Source organism: Pinus tabuliformis, chromosome 6 (assembly GCF_031772625.1).
Source record: "Pinus tabuliformis cultivar Carrire ecotype Pingquan chromosome 6, CPIR1, whole genome shotgun sequence".
Taxonomy (NCBI): Eukaryota; Viridiplantae; Streptophyta; class Pinopsida; order Pinales; family Pinaceae; genus Pinus; species Pinus tabuliformis.
Genome location: NC_142292.1, coordinates 75,848,776 through 75,868,187, shown reverse-complemented (window position 1 = coordinate 75,868,187; position 19,412 = coordinate 75,848,776). Strand labels below are relative to the sequence as shown.

The 19,412-nt window shown below is 42.0% G+C and overlaps 2 protein-coding genes across 3 annotated transcripts in view; both read left to right on the top strand.

The window, feature by feature from the left end:
* Positions 1-19,412, top strand: part of LOC149257328 (golgin Putative 1) — a 256,139-nt gene that overhangs the window by 46,144 nt on the left and 190,583 nt on the right. The window lies entirely within an intron of this gene.
* LOC149257329 (transcription initiation factor TFIID subunit 6b-like) overlaps positions 1-19,412 on the top strand; it is a 41,772-nt gene that overhangs the window by 21,664 nt on the left and 696 nt on the right. The gene's annotated exons all lie outside the window — the stretch shown is intronic.

Below are 19,412 nucleotides of genomic sequence, written 5' to 3'. Positions count from 1 at the left end.
CAGGACAGAGCCCTGAGGAAAGATCAAATTTGTGATTTTCCCGAACAACTTGGAGTCGTCGAGAGACCTTTGTAAAAGGGTCCCGCATGCTGCATACATTGAGCTCTAGGAGCTTTGGGGGGCTTGCAGTTCTATTGGAGCAACATACGACCACAGGGTGACTCACCCTCCCCTGGTGGTGCGCACTGAAACAAGATGATTTGCTCTCTTGTGGGACAAGATGATTCGCTCTCTTGTGGGACAAGATGATTCGCTCTCTTGTGTAGCAGGATGATTAGTTCTCCTGTGAGGCCTGGATTGATTTGTTCTCCATGGCGATTGTAGCAGGATTGATGTGTTCTCCTGTGAGGCCTGGATTGATGTGTTCTCCATGGCAGCCTGGATTGATGTGTTCTCCATGGCGATTGTAGCAGGATTGATGTGTTCTCCTGTGAGGACAGGATTGATTAAGTTCTCCTGTCGAGGCTTCCTACCCATGCAGTCTGGGACTCATGGGAAGTACCTCTCATCTGATCAATGAGCAGGGAAATGAAGTTAGGGACCATAGTAATACCGATGGACGCATCGTTGTATCTACCGTACTCCCTATGCTAGGATGTCCTCCATTGATCTGGGATCAATGATACTGGTCTGGGACCAGTGGTAGGAGTTGTACATGCTATGACGCTGACTTCGGGTCGGCTGATACTGGTCTGGGACTAGTGGTACATACTCCGAGACTGACTTCGTGTCAGTGCAGTACTGGTCTGGGACCAGTGAGAGTGGTACACTGACTTCGGGTCGGTTGAGACTGGTCTGGGACCAGTGGTACACTCTCTGAGACTGCGATACTGGTCTGGGACCAGTAAGAGTCGTACATACTATGACACTGACTTCGGGTCGGTTGAGACTGGTCTGGGACCAGTGGTACGCACTCTGAGACTAACTTCGAGTTAGTGGAGAATGATATGACTCATTCTCGATCAATTCTTCTTCTTCATAGTTCAGCAGAATTGAGCAGAGCAGAGCTAGCAGAGCCAGCAATGATGAGTAGAGCTGAGCAGAGCACAACTAGCAGAGCCAGCAGCGCTGAGCAGAGCAGAGCTAGCAGAGCCAGCAGCGCTGAGCAAAGCAGAGCTAGGAGAGCCAGCAGAGCTGGGTAGAATAGAGCAGAGCCAGCAGAGCTGAGCAAAGATGGGCAGAGCAGTGCAGGGCACTGATGGCAGAGATAGTACAGTCGTACATATGGATCAGCGGATGGAGTTCTCCCTAGTTGAGAGGGAGTGTTAAATTGGCAACTAGGGCCAAACTCCATGTGGGTTATCTTATTTCTGGCAGCTGATATTTTTATTGGATCCCTCTCGTCGAGAGGTGTAGGATTGATCCAAAGATCATCCGATTCCGATAAGTATTTATGGAGATATGAATTTATTTTGTTTATGTAATTATAGTCAAGCCGACCAGCTCTTATGTAGGCTCTAGAAGCCCAACCGACGTGTCTATTCATCATCCTCATTTTGGTATAAATAGATGAGGATTTGATATCATTTGCACACATGTATTCTTGAGGTGATCTCCTCTCCACGTCTGGGTTTTTGGAGAAGGAGAGAACCAAAAGAATACGCTGGCCTTATGGTGATGCCCTAGCCGCAGGTTGATCTTCGCAGCAAACAGAGACTCCTAGTCATGCCCTAGCCGCAGGTTGATCTTCGCAGCAAACAGAGACTCCTAGTCATGCCCTAGCCGCAGGTTGATCTTCGCAGCAAACAGAGACTCCTAGTCATGCCCTAGCCGCAGTCAAGGGAGCTCCTATGTGGTTAAAGTGAGGCCTAATCTACGCTGTCTAGGAAGCCTCTATAACGCAGCTAAGAAAAGAATTATTGCTGAGAAGAACAGGCCCTAACACGCTGTCAAGAAGCCTTATACACTACGCTGTCCAGAAGTAAAATGCAGTCAATGTGATCCCTGGAACAGCCGCAGTCATAAAGTCATAACACGCAGATCATTCAACGTAATGCCCTAATTTGGATCTATTGTCATATGGAATCATTACACGCAGTTCATGGACAGTCAACATGATGCCTGGAACAGCCGCAGTCATAAAGTCATAACACGCAGTTAATAAAGGGTCCATACGCAGTCATGAAGCTATCTTACACGCTGTTCTTGAAGACACATATATGCTGTTCATCATAAGGATATTCCAATATAAATAGAGACAGACACGCAGATATATGTAGCTGTAAATGGAGACATATACGCTGATATATATAGTCACCTATTCCGCTGTAAATAGTAACACCTTATACGCAGGCAGAGGAAGGATTGCTGTAGGTAACAGCATGACAAATTAGGTCTGTTGGCAGCATGATGTATGAATGACCTGAATGATGTATAATGATGGATGATGACATGGAGCATGGACAGCATCATGATGATGATGATGCATATTAGTACGGGCAGCATGATAAGATCATGGACATGGGCAGCATGAAGTTGAATGAGAACATGGACATGATGGACAGCAGCATAATGATAATACACATCTGTAAGGACAGCAGCATGATGATGATGCACATTAGTATGGGCAGCATGATAAGATCATGAACATGAAGGGCAGCATGATAAGATCATGGACATGGGCAGCATGATGATTATCATGATTAGTGCAGCATGGTGCAATATGCAGTAGTGCAACTAGAGGACGAGATGCAGCATGATGATAGGTATCAGTTGAAGCAGAATGTTTTCAACTGATCTCGTCGTTATAGGAGATGATCTATGCTTAGATCTAGACAAGTCAAAGTGTTGACTTCTGTTGTAATTGTACTATCTCTCTCTCTCTCTTTCTCTGCTGAACTTTGAAGATAAAAGAAGAATTGATCAAAGGGTTTCCCCACACATTGTGGGGTTTGTCCCTGGCTTGCGCCATATCTTGTGTCCTCTTGTCTTGGCTTGTCTTCTACATATTATATTTATGTTCTATCTGCAGTTTATCGTAATGCTGATGTGATTGCTAACTGTGAAAATTTAAATAAATTGCTCTAGCATAGAACATACCAAAACTTAACATGGTATCAGAGCTGAGGTGAAGACAATGCCCAAGCAAGAGTGAAATAGCAATCACCGAAGACAGTTGGGACAAGACAGAAGGATCAATGGGTTCCTCATAATTCACCGAGGGTGAATTCAAAGCAAAGAATGTTATCTGAATGGCGCAGTGGAAGATTTTGATGGTCCATCTTAAGATCACTTCATTGGGAAGTTCGGATCTAAGGGTGGAAGGAAAGGCGGATGCCTTGTTGAAATAAGTTCGGCCGTTATGCGAAGGAGTCTCCGAATGGCAGAGACACATCTTTTGATGAAGATAACAATCATTCCTGGGACATCTTCCATGATCAAAAGAATGACTGGTAATGCAGGTCATCAAGGAAATGGTCGACTCTTCCACGAAAGCAAGGAACCCCAAAATCTCTTTTATGTACCTGATCGAACCTGATGCCCATCTCGGAAATGGAAGTCAAAGGTTGCAGGGTGGCACTTATCGATGGAAAGGTACGTGTTTGAAAATAGATCTTTTAAAGATGTTTTTGAGTTCAGGGTTGTATCAAGTTGCAGGAAGTCCACTGGGGACCATGTCCATTGACTCAGCTCTAGAGGTCTGTGAGTCAAATGGTGACTAGGATGCCTGAATTCAAAAGGAAGCATGAAGGTACGTGTCTGAAATGTAACAAAAGAAAATATTATAAGGGTACCATTCCCCTCATGCAGCAGGTTCACAGGTTTGGAACAACCCGAGGAGTTTGAGAATCATGATCAAGGAATCTCATGTATACAGGTGGAAGAAAGCCCTCTATGGCTTGAAGAAAAACACCTCAGGCATAATATGAGAGGATTGATAGCTGTCTAATGCAGCTGAGATTCACTAGGAGTGAAACCGATCCAAACCATTACTCGAAGGTTGTGGATGATAAACCTCTCGTACCAGCACCTATGTCTAACAGGTGCAGACTCTCTCATTTATAGGAGACAGAGGGAGTTGGATTCTGAATGTGGGAAGATAATATGCAAGCTTGTGACTGCCTCGAGGATCTTAACTTTCAGAAGTTATATGGTAATGATGTCGGACCAGATTTGGGAAATGCCTCTGAGTTTCATAAACTCATTCGCGTTGATGTTCTTGGAGAACCTCCGTCCGGACATCTGTGTTGCAGTTAGCATGGTGAGCTCATATTTGGTTGAGCCTCACTTGATTGGTGCCAAGAATCTTCTAAGATATCTTCAGGGCACAATCTCTCATGAATTGAGATACACTGCCGAAAATATGAAACCACATGATTATTCGAATGATGAGTGGGCAGGAAGTATGGAGGATCACTAGAGCACTTCTCAGTGCTGTTTGGAATCTGCCTTGATATCCTGGATGAGCAGGAAGCAGAAGTCGGTGACTCTGAGCACCACCAAGGCAGAATACATTGCTGATAGTATGGCCTTCTGTGAGGCAGTCTGGTTGCTGAAGCTCTTCAGTGAGCTGTTTGTACACATGATGAATACCACTGTGAATCTCTGTGACAACCAGAGATGGGATTCGATTATTGAGGAATCCCGTATTTGACAATTGCTCCAACAGATAGACATCAATTACTGCCTTATCTGGGATATGGTAAGTTGATGATCAAGGAGGCTCCATCACACTGAGATGATGTACAGGACAGAGCCCTGAGGAAAGATCAAATTTGTGATTTTCCCGAACAACTTGGAGTCGTCGAGAGACCTTTGTAAAAGGGTCCCGCATGCTGCATACATTGAGCTCTAGGAGCTTTGGGGGGCTTGCAGTTCTATTGGAGCAACATACGACCACAGGGTGACTCACCCTCCCCTGGTGGTGCGCACTGAAACAAGATGATTTGCTCTCTTGTGGGACAAGATGATTCGCTCTCTTGTGGGACAAGATGATTCGCTCTCTTGTGTAGCAGGATGATTAGTTCTCCTGTGAGGCCTGGATTGATTTGTTCTCCATGGCGATTGTAGCAGGATTGATGTGTTCTCCTGTGAGGCCTGGATTGATGTGTTCTCCATGGCAGCCTGGATTGATGTGTTCTCCATGGCGATTGTAGCAGGATTGATGTGTTCTCCTGTGAGGACAGGATTGATTAAGTTCTCCTGTCGAGGCTTCCTACCCATGCAGTCTGGGACTCATGGGAAGTACCTCTCATCTGATCAATGAGCAGGGAAATGAAGTTAGGGACCATAGTAATACCGATGGACGCATCGTTGTATCTACCGTACTCCCTATGCTAGGATGTCCTCCATTGATCTGGGATCAATGATACTGGTCTGGGACCAGTGGTAGGAGTTGTACATGCTATGACGCTGACTTCGGGTCGGCTGAGACTGGTCTGGGACCAGTGGTACATACTCCGAGACTGACTTCGTGTCAGTGCAGTACTGGTCTGGGACCAGTGAGAGTGGTACACTGACTTCGGGTCGGTTGAGACTGGTCTGGGACCAGTGGTACACTCTCTGAGACTGCGATACTGGTCTGGGACCAGTAAGAGTCGTACATACTATGACACTGACTTCGGGTCGGTTGAGACTGGTCTGGGACCAGTGGTACGCACTCTGAGACTAACTTCGAGTTAGTGGAGAATGATATGACTCATTCTCGATCAATTCTTCTTCTTCATAGTTCAGCAGAATTGAGCAGAGCAGAGCTAGCAGAGCCAGCAATGATGAGTAGAGCTGAGCAGAGCACAACTAGCAGAGCCAGCAGCGCTGAGCAGAGCAGAGCTAGCAGAGCCAGCAGCGCTGAGCAAAGCAGAGCTAGGAGAGCCAGCAGAGCTGGGTAGAATAGAGCAGAGCCAGCAGAGCTGAGCAAAGATGGGCAGAGCAGTGCAGGGCACTGATGGCAGAGATAGTACAGTCGTACATATGGATCAGCGGATGGAGTTCTCCCTAGTTGAGAGGGAGTGTTAAATTGGCAACTAGGGCCAAACTCCATGTGGGTTATCTTATTTCTGGCAGCTGATATTTTTATTGGATCCCTCTCGTCGAGAGGTGTAGGATTGATCCAAAGATCATCCGATTCCGATAAGTATTTATGGAGATATGAATTTATTTTGTTTATGTAATTATAGTCAAGCCGACCAGCTCTTATGTAGGCTCTAGAAGCCCAACCGACGTGTCTATTCATCATCCTCATTTTGGTATAAATAGATGAGGATTTGATATCATTTGCACACATGTATTCTTGAGGTGATCTCCTCTCCACGTCTGGGTTTTTGGAGAAGGAGAGAACCAAAAGAATACGCTGGCCTTATGGTGATGCCCTAGCCGCAGGTTGATCTTCGCAGCAAACAGAGACTCCTAGTCATGCCCTAGCCGCAGGTTGATCTTCGCAGCAAACAGAGACTCCTAGTCATGCCCTAGCCGCAGGTTGATCTTCGCAGCAAACAGAGACTCCTAGTCATGCCCTAGCCGCAGTCAAGGGAGCTCCTATGTGGTTAAAGTGAGGCCTAATCTACGCTGTCTAGGAAGCCTCTATAACGCAGCTAAGAAAAGAATTATTGCTGAGAAGAACAGGCCCTAACACGCTGTCAAGAAGCCTTATACACTACGCTGTCCAGAAGTAAAATGCAGTCAATGTGATCCCTGGAACAGCCGCAGTCATAAAGTCATAACACGCAGATCATTCAACGTAATGCCCTAATTTGGATCTATTGTCATATGGAATCATTACACGCAGTTCATGGACAGTCAACATGATGCCTGGAACAGCCGCAGTCATAAAGTCATAACACGCAGTTAATAAAGGGTCCATACGCAGTCATGAAGCTATCTTACACGCTGTTCTTGAAGACACATATATGCTGTTCATCATAAGGATATTCCAATATAAATAGAGACAGACACGCAGATATATGTAGCTGTAAATGGAGACATATACGCTGATATATATAGTCACCTATTCCGCTGTAAATAGTAACACCTTATACGCAGGCAGAGGAAGGATTGCTGTAGGTAACAGCATGACAAATTAGGTCTGTTGGCAGCATGATGTATGAATGACCTGAATGATGTATAATGATGGATGATGACATGGAGCATGGACAGCATCATGATGATGATGATGCATATTAGTACGGGCAGCATGATAAGATCATGGACATGGGCAGCAATGAAGTTGAATGAGAACATGGACATGATGGACAGCAGCATAATGATAATACACATCTGTAAGGACAACAGCATGATGATGATGCACATTAGTATGGGCAGCATGATAAGATCATGAACATGAAGGGCAGCATGATAAGATCATGGACATGGGCAGCATGATGATTATCATGGTTAGTGCAGCATGGTGCAATATGCAGTAGTGCAACTAGAGGACGAGATGCAGCATGATGATAGGTATCAGTTGAAGCAGAATGTTTTCAACTGATCTCGTAGTTATAGGAGATGATCTATGCTTAGATCTAGACAAGTCAAAGTGTTGACTTCTGTTGTAATTGTACTATCTCTCTCTCTCTCTTTCTCTGCTGAACTTTGAAGATAAAAGAAGAATTGATCAAAGGGTTTCCCCACACATTGTGGGGTTTGTCCCTGGCTTGCGCCATATCTTGTGTCCTCTTGTCTTGGCTTGTCTTCTACATATTATATTTATGTTCTATCTGCAGTTTATCGTAATGCTGATGTGATTGCTAACTGTGAAAATTTAAATAAATTGCTCTAGCATAGAACATACCAAAACTTAACAATTTTTCTGAACGATGTTTCAGTATTTGGAAATGTCATTCTCACATTTCCATTATCCTTTTGGATGCATGCCATTTACTCACTTTGTGTTTCCTGATTGGTTTCTTAAATTTCATTCAACATTATGTAGGTCCTATATTTTAGGCTACTACTTATCACCTTTCGGCAGAATACCTTGTAAAAATAATTTTTAGAAAAACATGGGTGTATTACTAAGTTACTGGAAATGGATTTAAAGGTTTCCTAAACACCATTCCTCATTTTGGATATTGAAACAGAGGTTAAATTTCATTGAACATTTTGGGACCAAATCCATTTTTCTGAACGATGTTTCGGTATTTGGAAATGTCATTCTCACATTTCGGCACTTGCTTGAAACATTTCATAATTTTGGGAAATGTCATGGACACAAATAGTGGAGTTTTGGGCTAAAAACCTAAAAAAACTTGTTCAGGGTAAAAAAGAATCCCCAAAAACATCTATGATAGCCTCTGCTAAAAGTGAGCCTCAACTCTTATAAATAATGTGTCTTGGGCATCCTTTAAGCATGTAAATACTCAATATTTTCCGAGTGTTTATCTTGTTAGAGAGAGAAGTTGGCGTTAGATGGTTTTTTGCTTGAGGGTTTGAAGAAGCTGCCATCTACTTGTATTTGCATTTGACCCTCTTGTTGTTTAATCATGTGCGTGCTATCTTGGAGAATATAGAGGACCTTTAGTGTTAATTGAATTTGATATTGAACTTTGGAGCTACATGAAAATAGTCCACTTTCTAGACCGATCACAAAAGCTATGTAGGCTCTTTGTTCTATTCTTGCATCTTGAATCAATCTCCCAATACTTATATTCTCTTGGTAATGGTAGCTATAGAGTCTAATATTTGGTGGATTGATGTTGGCCCTGAGATTCACTTGTCTTTTAGGTGGAAGTATATTAGTTCGTTAAGTATTTTATGATGTTGTTTAATGACATCTTATTACTTTTATGTGTCATGGTTTGGTTATTGCATGGATACAATAGCACCTTGCAATGACAATACTCCATTCTCTTTTCGATAACTTCTCCATATAGTTTGAGCTAATGGTTTGTGTGGGTGGAGGTATGAAGTTCTGTTAATTTTAGGTATGTTCTATGCTAGAGCAATTTATTTCAATTTTCACAGTTAGCTCAATATCTTTTCCAGATTAGCAATCACATTAGCATTAAAGTAATCTGCAGATAGAACATAAATATAAATCGCAGAAGACAAGCCAAGACAAGAGGACACAAGATGTGGCGCCAGCCAGGGACAAACCCTAATGTGGGGAAACCCTTGATCAATTCTTCTTATATGTTCTTCAATAGTTCAGCAGAGAGAGAGAGAGAGAGAGATAATACGTTTACAACATAAGTCAACACTTTGACTTATCTAGATAAGAGCATAGATCATCTCTAAGAAGATGATACATGAGATCAGTTGAAGACATGTTGCTTCAACTAATTCTCCAAGGTGACTCCTTCACCTATCATTGTGCTGCATTTCATCATCATGCTGCACCTCACCGCGTTGCACCATGCTGCACCCATCATCATCACGCTTCATTAATCATGACTGTACCCATCATTGTACTGCGTTATGTGCCATTGATGCACCATGTTGCCATCCTGACCTATGTGTTGGTTGCACCTTGCTTGCTTGTTGTCCCTTGCTTGCTTGTTGTCCCTAACACGCTTGTTGTCCTTAGCATGCTTGTTGTTGCATGCTAGTTGTCCCTTGCATGCTAGCTATAACATTGCATGCTTGGCGTATTTGCTGCTAAGTACCATACAACTGTCCCAATGTTAGTTAGTTGTCCCTTGCATGCTGCTTTCCTTCAGAGACAGATGCTTCGGTTGTTTCGGTAGTTCCCGACAGTTGTGGCAGTGCCGGCTGTTCCTGGCAGTTCTGTCATTTCCGGCAGTTCCGGCTTTTCTAGTTTTTCTGGCTTTTTCGGCTTTTTTGGCAGTTCCAACAGTTTCCGCTTTTTCGGCTTTCCAGCTTTTCTGGTAGTTCCGGCTTTCTGCTCTCTGGATCAAGGCAGTGTTATCCCTTAGGATCTCTCCTCCTACTAAAACCCAAAGACAAGTAGAGAGAGGAAGAGATCTCAAGTGTGTGTTGAAATGACTTGAAGGCCACCTCTATTTATACTAAAATGTAGAGGTTGAATAGACATGAATTTTGGGCTTCTGAGCCTACATAAGTTGCTGGCCGACTTGACAATTTGTCCATAATCAAAATAAATTCATATCTTCATAAATGCTTATCGGAATCGGATGATCTTTAGATCAATCCTACACCTCTCGATGAGAGGGATCCAAGAAAAATATCAGCTGCCATAAATAAGATGACCCACATGGTGTTTGGCCCTAGTTACCAATTTTAACAAGTTTGAACCCATTGAGTTCTTATTGCTTGTCTACTAACTTTAACCTAATAAAGAGTTTGTTTAGGTTCATAGCAAAGGTAGCAAAATGTTAAAAGCCATTGCGCTTCCAAGTCCACATCCATTCCTATTGGTATTGCAAAAGTATATTTTGTGAACTCATAATCCCCTATCAGTAACATATATATATATTCTAGGTAACTTATCTTGGGGAAACCCTTATGCACTTTCCCTCATTTTGAGGAGGTACCCAAGGTAAACCCTAGATTCTTCATAGCACAAGGCTAGGTTAACAACATGGCTCAAAGCTGTTAACAACAATGTACTAATTATGAGCTCAACATTGTCACTTACATTAATAGAAACTAGATGGGGAGGATAACATTCAATCACGCAACCACTTGAGCGAGACTAAATTGACAAACATACATACATACATATGTATATTATTATTATTATTATTTATTTATTATAGATTTTTTTTGTGGAAAATATTGCGAAGGACATCAATGATCATCTATTTTTGTCGATGGCGTAGAGTGTAAACCCATTGGCAATGATTATGATGCCTAACATGGTAGGGACATTGAGTGAGGCATGCAATAGAGGTAGCTAACTTGGGGAATCAACCTTGAGAACTCCTACATGAAACCAAACACACTCAAGCACTTGAGCTAGATCACTAGGATTACACACTCACACCTTTTTCCAAGGATATCCTTATAGGGAAATATTGGGCACTTCCTTGCAGTCGTGGATGGCACCTAGTGCAATCCCATTGACACTAATTATGGTGCCGACTCACCAGGTACAGATTCAAAGTGGTGATGAACTCGAGTGAGGTGGAGTGAACTAAGGAGTAAGTGGAGGAAACAGATAGCTTGAGTGATTTGCTTTTGTAAGGCGAATCCTATATTATTCTTTTCTTTAAAAGAGAAAAACCTTAAGCACATTTCTTGCATTTCTTGTTTATTCACTGGTGAATTTACGAATTAAGGTTTAAATGGTGAAATCCTAGCACACCATGGGTTTTATATGGCCATAGTTAAATCCTGGTTTTAAGTGTTTCACCATGGCCACATATGTAAGTGTAGTACCATGGCTGAACTTTCTTATGTAGATTTTGTTTAATAAATAGGGTTTAACCCTATCCGAGTTTGTTGACTTAAAATCCTTTTATAAAAATTACCTACAAAGTTTACATCTGTTACAGGTAGAAAACATGGATTTTCGAACATGAAAGTCATTGGAAAGCAGCTAAAATAATACTTCATTATGTTCGAGGTACAGTTCAGTTTGGGATTCATTACAGTGCCGAAGTAGCCCCTCTATTGGTTGGTTTCACTGATTCCGATTGGGCTGGTGACCCTGATGATCGGAAGTCTACTGCAGGTTATGTGTTCACTCTTGGTTCAGGACCTATTACATGGGCTTGCAAGAAACAAGGTGCCATTTCTCTTTCTTTGGCAGAAGCAGAGTATCGTGGTGCCGTAGAAGCTAGTAAGGAAGCCTTGTGGCTTCGTCAGATCTTGTCAGAGTTTGGCTTTCAGCAGCAGCATCCGACTACACTTTGGTGTGATAATCAAAGTGCCATTCAGCTATGCAAAGATCCAGTCCAACATCAACGCAACAAACACATTGAACTGCACATGCACTTCATCAGAAAGCTCATTCACGACCATGTTCTTGAAGTGCACTATTGTTCAACAGATGATCAAGTTGCAGACATCTTTACAAAGGCTCTCACAGAGGCGAAGTTTACTAAACTTCGATTTATGGTTGGAGTTCAGGAAGTTGTCACTAAGGGGGGATAGGCTCTAGTGCTTCCTTCCTTCTCCTATTGTGTCATATTTGTAAATCCTTCAATCCTATCCCAAGTTGTTCTTAAGGGGGGATGTTAGGATATTCCGACACATAGGAAATAGTTAAGTATAACTTGGTCTAGTATAGAGTTAGGTAAAGTGTGTTTCTTTACTATGTACATTTTGTAACTTACAATCCGACGGTCACGATACGTAGTGATCCAACGGTTCATTCTCTCCTCGGTATTACCGACACTTGATTCGTGGCTTAACACCCGATTGGTCCATGATCTCTATTTAAAGAGCATGGAGGGTCATTTGTAGGTTAACCATCCATGAGAGAAGCTTATGTAAATTTTCATTCTTTTATTAATAAATTGCCTGAAGTGGCCGCGTTGGCTCAGGTCGTGGACTGTTTCCCTATTTGAGGGTTTTAACCACGTCAAAAGCACTGGTGTATTGATCTGTGATCTGTTTGTGAGCGGTGTCCTTTGGTGTTCTGTCTGAGGAACTTACCCTGTAAATTCCTACAAGACTCTTCCTAGAACTTCTTCTTGGCAAAGTCCATATTTCGGGTAACTAATCTCTTCGGCCCAAGTGGTTCTTCTTTAGTAAAAAACCTCAGGGTTTCTCTTGTACCTCCTCACACCTTAGTACCATTGTCTTCGTGCGTTTACTTCTAGTAAAGACAAAAAATCCCTTTTCAAGATTATTTTGATGTTCCTTTTTCTGGTGTTCCTTATGGTATGGTTAGGATGGACCTTTAGAGTTGGGGATAGACAACTCACATGTGCAAGCTTGCATCATCAACTGGCCTAGGGGATTTTGGTCGGGTTTTGAGGAGTTTTTATGAGGTCCAATGACATTTGCTTGGTATATTCCATCTCCCGCACAATTTTGCTTTCGTTCCATTGCGTTTTGATAACTTTCAAAAATTGAGTTATTAATGGGCTTGACTCAATCAATTATGCTTAAGGTGACATTTTGGGAGGAATACTTGGCACAACACCTTAGTGTAATAGCTCGTTGGAACCAGAATGAGAAGATCTACAAGATGGGATGGCTAGAAGTGTTTTTTAGTGGCTTGAGGAGGCATGGTGGCCAATTTACCTTTTTCCCACATTAAAAAGAATATTTTAATTAAGGGAAATGTGCTCAATGATTAAAATAATAATAAAATATGACCTAAGTAATCGGATTCGTTCTGGAGGGCCCACGAATCCGAATCCATTGTGTCAGACACGATTCGCTGCAAAATCGTGTCCAAAATTATGACATGTCGAATCCCTTTGCGTGTCACGAAATTCAGAATTGTGTCCCGATTTTAGGTAACGTGTCCTGCTTCCAGGACTTGTTTTGGCAGAAAAGTCACCTGCACGGGTTACAAAAGCACGCATTTGTGCATTATAGCCATAGTGTTTATCATTTGGCAAGTGTTTTTGGAGCTGTTGGCAAGTGAAAAAGGGTTTGGAGCAAGGAGTTAAGGGAGTAGAGCGTTCGGCAAGGAGATTCAAGCACCAGGTAAGTGCATTTCATCTCCATTTTTTTGCATTTCTTATTCTATTGCAGCAGTTTGTATATGATTTTCTGTTTACAAATTTGTGCATATTTTGTTCATTTCTTTTACAGTATTCATGGCTCAATCAAAGGCAGCAGTTAGGGGGCAAAGGAAGGGCAAGAATGTCATGGGTGGAGATGCCCCTCCTCCCCCAATATCATCAGAGTCTGTTGCAAGTAATGTTGAGGGAAGAGGAGGACCTAAAGACTCTAAAGACAATGATAAATATCCATTGTGGAAATATGTCACAAGAGAGGATGGGCCAAACACCAAGGGAAAGGGGGGATGCAATGTGCAATGGAAATGCAACTTTTGTCACATTTCTTCCAAAAGCACATATTACTGTGTGAAATACATTTGTTGACTTTATCGGGTTGTGGGATTGGAGCTTGTAAAGCTGTTTCTTTACAAAAGAGAAAAGAATTGGAAAAGGAGTCCAATGTTGGTATGGAACATGTGGTTCAAAATAAAAAAAAACCCAAGAATGAAGACCCCCTTCCATTTTTGAGGAAAGCCACCACCAAATTTCCATTTGAGAGTTCTACTTCTACTGGGGGACAAGCATAAAAAAGAAGAGCACTTGATCCAATGGAAAAGATTTTCCAAAAAGAGAGACCAGAAGAGCTTGATCTCACCATTGCCTTCTTCTTCTATCAAAACTTCATATCATTTAATGTTGCACGCTCACCTCTATTTATTGAGATGTGCCGAGCTCTAACTCAAGGGGCTCCAGCAGGGTATGTGCCTCCTGGGTCAGAGAAGATGAGAACCACATTGTTGACGAAGGCAAAAAAAGAGGTGCAAAAAATGCTTGAGCCTATTGGCCAACATCTGGGGTTAGCATTGTTTCTGATGGATGGACAGATCCAACACGACATCCAATCATCAACTTCATGGTGTCTTCCTTGAGCGGTCCAGTTTTCATGAAAGCAGTGGATACACTTGGTGAATACAAGGATGCACAATTTATTGGTGAGTTATTTATTAAAGTTATTGAAGATGTAGGTGTTGATTCTTGTGTGCAAATCATTACAGATAATGCACCTGTTTGCAAGGCTGCTGGCATGATTGTGGAAGCTAAATATCCACAAGTGTTTTGGACACCTTGCATTGTCCATTCATTGAACTTAGCACTGAAATCCATTGCTTTTGATGTGCTTTGGATTGGAAGCATTATTGAGGATGCAAGACATATCCGTAACTTTGTGCAAAATCATACAAATGCCCTCACTATCTACAAGGAGTACACCAATCTATCATTGTTGAAGATTGTTGATACACGGTTTGCATCTTCATTCATGATGTTGAAGAGGTTGAGGGACGTCAAGACCGCTCTTGGGTCCATGGTTATTTCTGAGTTTTGGTCTTTTTGGAGAAAGACAGATCAGGTAGCCTCTAAAAGAGTGAAGGACACAGTGCTAGATGATGCTTGGTGGGAGAGGGTAGATCTAATTATTCGGATCATGGACTCTATCATTTCTTTGCTTCGATTTGCAAATATAGACAAACCCATCCTAGGAGAGGTTTATGAGGGATGGGATTCCATGATTGAGTCTATGAGGAGCATTATTCTACAGAGTGAGTGCCCCGAGTATGAGACATCACCAGAGGCCTTCTGTGATACCATACATGATATTCTTGTCAGCAGATGGGACAAGAATTGTACACCTTTACATTGTTTGGCTCATTCATTGAACCTCAAATACTACAACCATGAGTGGCTGAATGGTGGACCTTCCCGCAGGTTCCCTCTTCACATGGATGGTGAAATCTCACAGGGGAGGAAAGAGGCATTCAGGCGGATTTTCAGGATAGTGCATTGCTTGCTGAGGCGGAGGATGCTTTTGCAGAGTTTTCCACTGGGAGTGGTCGATTTGGAGGTTATGATGTGATTAGAGACAGGGGGGCTAAGAAGACGTATTCTTGGTGGGCAAATCATGGGGCAACAAGCCCTCCTCTTCAACAGTTAGCCATGAGGCTCCTCTCTCAGGTGACTTCATCCTCTTGTTGCGAGAGGAATTGGAGCACATATGGGAATTTGTATAGTGTGAAGAAGAGTAGGCTTGAGCAGTCCAGGGCAGAGACAATGGTGTATGTGCACACCAACCTTCGTCTTATTTACAGGCAGAGGGAAGAGTGGTTGAGGGGAAAGACAAGGATGTGGGATGTCTTTCCTAATGATATGGGTCTGGACAACAATGTTGAGTTGGTATTGGCCAACATGGATCTCAATGATCCAGTGCTAGAGCCTGTTAGATTTGATGACTTAGAGGGGTCAACCTCCACACAGCAAATGCAGAGGCGACTATGGATACAGGGGAGGAGGAGGATGCAGAGGAGAGTAGTGGGGACTGTGATGATGAGGACATTGATGCTGATTGATGCCTTGAGGCTTGTATACCTGTAGTTGTTTTATATTTTCTATTTCTATTTGCCATTAGCATTGCACCAGCACTACCTATGTAACACATTTTGATTTGATGACTTAATGAGAAAACTACAATTGTCAGTGTGTTTATCTTACTATCTTGTAGTTGTAAGTTGTCTTCTAGTTATGAATTATGAATCATGATTTAATAGATTTATGTGACCAGTACCACTAACATGTATTTGAATTTTGTATGTACTATGCATGCTAATAGCTATAGATGAAGATCTATGTTTGAAATCAATAAATTTGTATCATTAATTAAAATTTGTGTAAGAAATATCTAATTTTTAATATATATATATATATATATTTAATTAAAAAATATATAACGAATCCTACGTGTCCTGTTCCTGGGGGTCAATGTGTCCGAATCCAACACCACGAATCCCGAATCCCCGTGTCAGGTGACTTAGAATAGGAGCTTCTAGAGTGGTCCATCAAATCTATAAAAAGAGGAGGAGGAGGCCATTAGAGGACATCTTGGATTTGATATTTCTTTTTGTGTGAGAGGTTGGGAACTTGGTTCTTTACTTCCTTGGCCAGGATGGAAACCCTTGGGCGATTTAGTGAGACTGGGTGAGTACCCATCTCCCCTTGGTGAATTCATCCAAAATTCACAAGAGAGTTTAGCAGTGGCAAGTCAGTTCAGTTTTGGTGGAGGGCCCGTGCAACATTGGAGCAGATCCTTGAGGCCGGTGCTATCTTAGCTATATCATCTATTTGGTTATTTCAACATATAAAACCCCAGTTATATATTATAATAAAATCTAAGATTATTTCTGCTCATTGTATGATTGAATTGCATGCATTCTCTTGTTCTATTTTACATGGCAATCTTCTGTAAATCGAATGGTAATTTTATGAAGAAATTTTGGTTGAATTAGTTTTCTGCAAAATCTACAAAATATCCTGAAAGGGATATTACAGTGGTATCAGAGCGAGGTTATCAAGCCAGCCTGAGGGTTTTACGACATGTCAACTTCAAAGGAAGATCGAGGATTTATTATCTTCGCAGGGATTATTGGATCTGAAAGGATTGCATATTAGATGCTCGACAAATTGTCGTTTGATGAACCAATTCTCTGGTGACCATTAATGATTCGACGAATTTGAGTCTAATATTGAGAAGTCAAAAGCTGCCAAAAAAAGAAAAACAAAACAAAAGGGGCCAATCATTCATTCATCAGGTCGAAGTTGTGTTTGGCCAAGCCGGTTATTCATCATTAGCCACCATTTGTTGTGCATGATCTAGTTCGTTGACAAACGCCTGAGCATTGAACAAATCTTCATGAACGCCAAAATTATTAAGGGGCCGTTGACAAGTTCGTAAATTATTGAGGAGGCGGTCAAATTAACTTTTGGGGACCATACGAAATTGAAAGATTTTGAAGGACGCAAATTAATTATTGAACGACAGGGTTCCCAACACTATTTAATTGATTTTTTCATCGTGAAAAGAATCAACAACGACAAATTGCACCGTATTGGAGATCAGTCCACGGATTTCATGCTTCCGGTGGTAGCAATAATGAAAATCGTAGCCAAGTTTCCCCACTGCTGAGCATCGCATTGGATGGAAAACTGAGGTCAAAGCCCAATTATCTTTTGGTTTGGACCAATGTTGGTGATTGAGGTGAAGCACGAGCAAACTTTCGACTTCGGTGAACTAGACACTACGATTGTGGCAGATCCAAACCCTTGAATCAGAATTGCATGCCTGAGTTTCGGTGTTTGTTGAGAACAAGTTCAATTTTTTTCTTTAAGAAGCCAGGTCGATGTAAAAGATAAGTCAAGTTGTCGTGGGGCAAGCGCTGAAGATTGAGCAACCATTGTGTAATACCATGGTGCGTGTGGTCGCTCAATCTGAGTGCGTGGAGGCCACAATCAATAAATGAAAGTCAAATCCCACAAAGTTCTCATCCAACGCGTGCAGGGTTGATTCTTTTATGTTCAAAAATTGTTTACTGCGACCGTGGTGGCAGATTCTCTCTCGGGCGGCGAGATCTCGATCCATTATTGAGAGGAGGAATGCATTGATCAGTTGTCGTCAATTTATTTGCTGGAGACCGGGGAACGTGACTCAGTCGTTGTAGATGCCATCATGTCGTTCTAATGCCACAGTAACAGTGATTGAGAATGTTGGTCGATGGAGATGGAGTGATCTGGTCCATCGTAAGAAATGGCAATTCTGATTGAGAGCAGAAGCATCATCTTGAAGAAGGGAATGAGCAATTCCATATCCCTGTGGAATGTGCTATCTCTGTTGGTGTATTATTGTGTTTGAACTTTGAAATCCCTCATATGATTTGCTGGATGGAGTCTTCATCATTTTAGGTTGCATATCGGTAACCAGATTGAATATATATTTCGCTGGAGCATTATCTCACTCAAAACAGAGTTGCATCGTTGTTGCTTGACGTGACAGAGGCTCGTTTCATGAGCGTTGGGTGTTTGCAGCAGTATGGAAGAGCCCCCCTCTGTTTATTGTACGTGTACCAGTGCTCCTGGAAGTTGTTCTTGCTGAAAGGTTAAATATAGAGCATCTTATCAGACATCTATCACAGCATACAAATCAGGTTCCTTATCTTTCTTTTTACTTACTGTATACGTTGGGAGCTGGTTAGTGATACCTTCTGTGTATGCTCAGATTTATGGTCTTCTATTGTTTCGGTTTGAATGTTTTTATGGCATGGTATAATCATTGTGTGAATGATTAGAATTTGGGTAACCCAATCTACACCGACAACAACATATCAACCAAGTCTTTGACAGAAACTGTCATGTGTACCGTTGCTTAGTTGGGCAGTGTATTGCTGATTGGTCAAGTTAGTGGTATTCAGTGGAGTAGAGAATGTGTTGTCTTGACATATAATGGTCATGAGTAGCCAGTGTCAACCATATGCTACTATCTATGAGTGGAGCGGAGTTGGCAAAATTATATTAGTTTTGTCACAACCATTGTATTGTTGGGCATATATCAGTCATTACATGAGGAGTTATCAATCCTAGTTAAACAAGTCAGCTTGATGCACTTACCATCAGGGATGAAACATTTAAAACTACCCTTAATAATTTGTAGCAGAAATCAACAGATCCCTTTCCAAGGAGATACTCACTTTGGTACAGCAAGAGCAACCACAGAAGGAACATGATTTGGGACACAAAATCTATGTACTTGGGACAAATTTGAGATGCAAGGGGGTGACCGCGAAATCCCTTCTCAAACAAGAAGAACTTACTTCACCCCTCTCCAAGGTACATCTATCAGATGGGAAGAGCTTGATTTGGGCTCTAAAACCAACCATGCTTGCTCTCACACAACACAAATTTTTGGGGCATCCTTGTGTTGGGGTCAAACTTCCAGTTGCTCCTTGTCTTAGTAGTATCATGATGTTGACCGCACCTATACCTCCTTACAGTGATGGTCTTATGAGGAGAGTCTTCAGACTGATAGTGGAGACCTTTCAGGATTTGGATAACAGT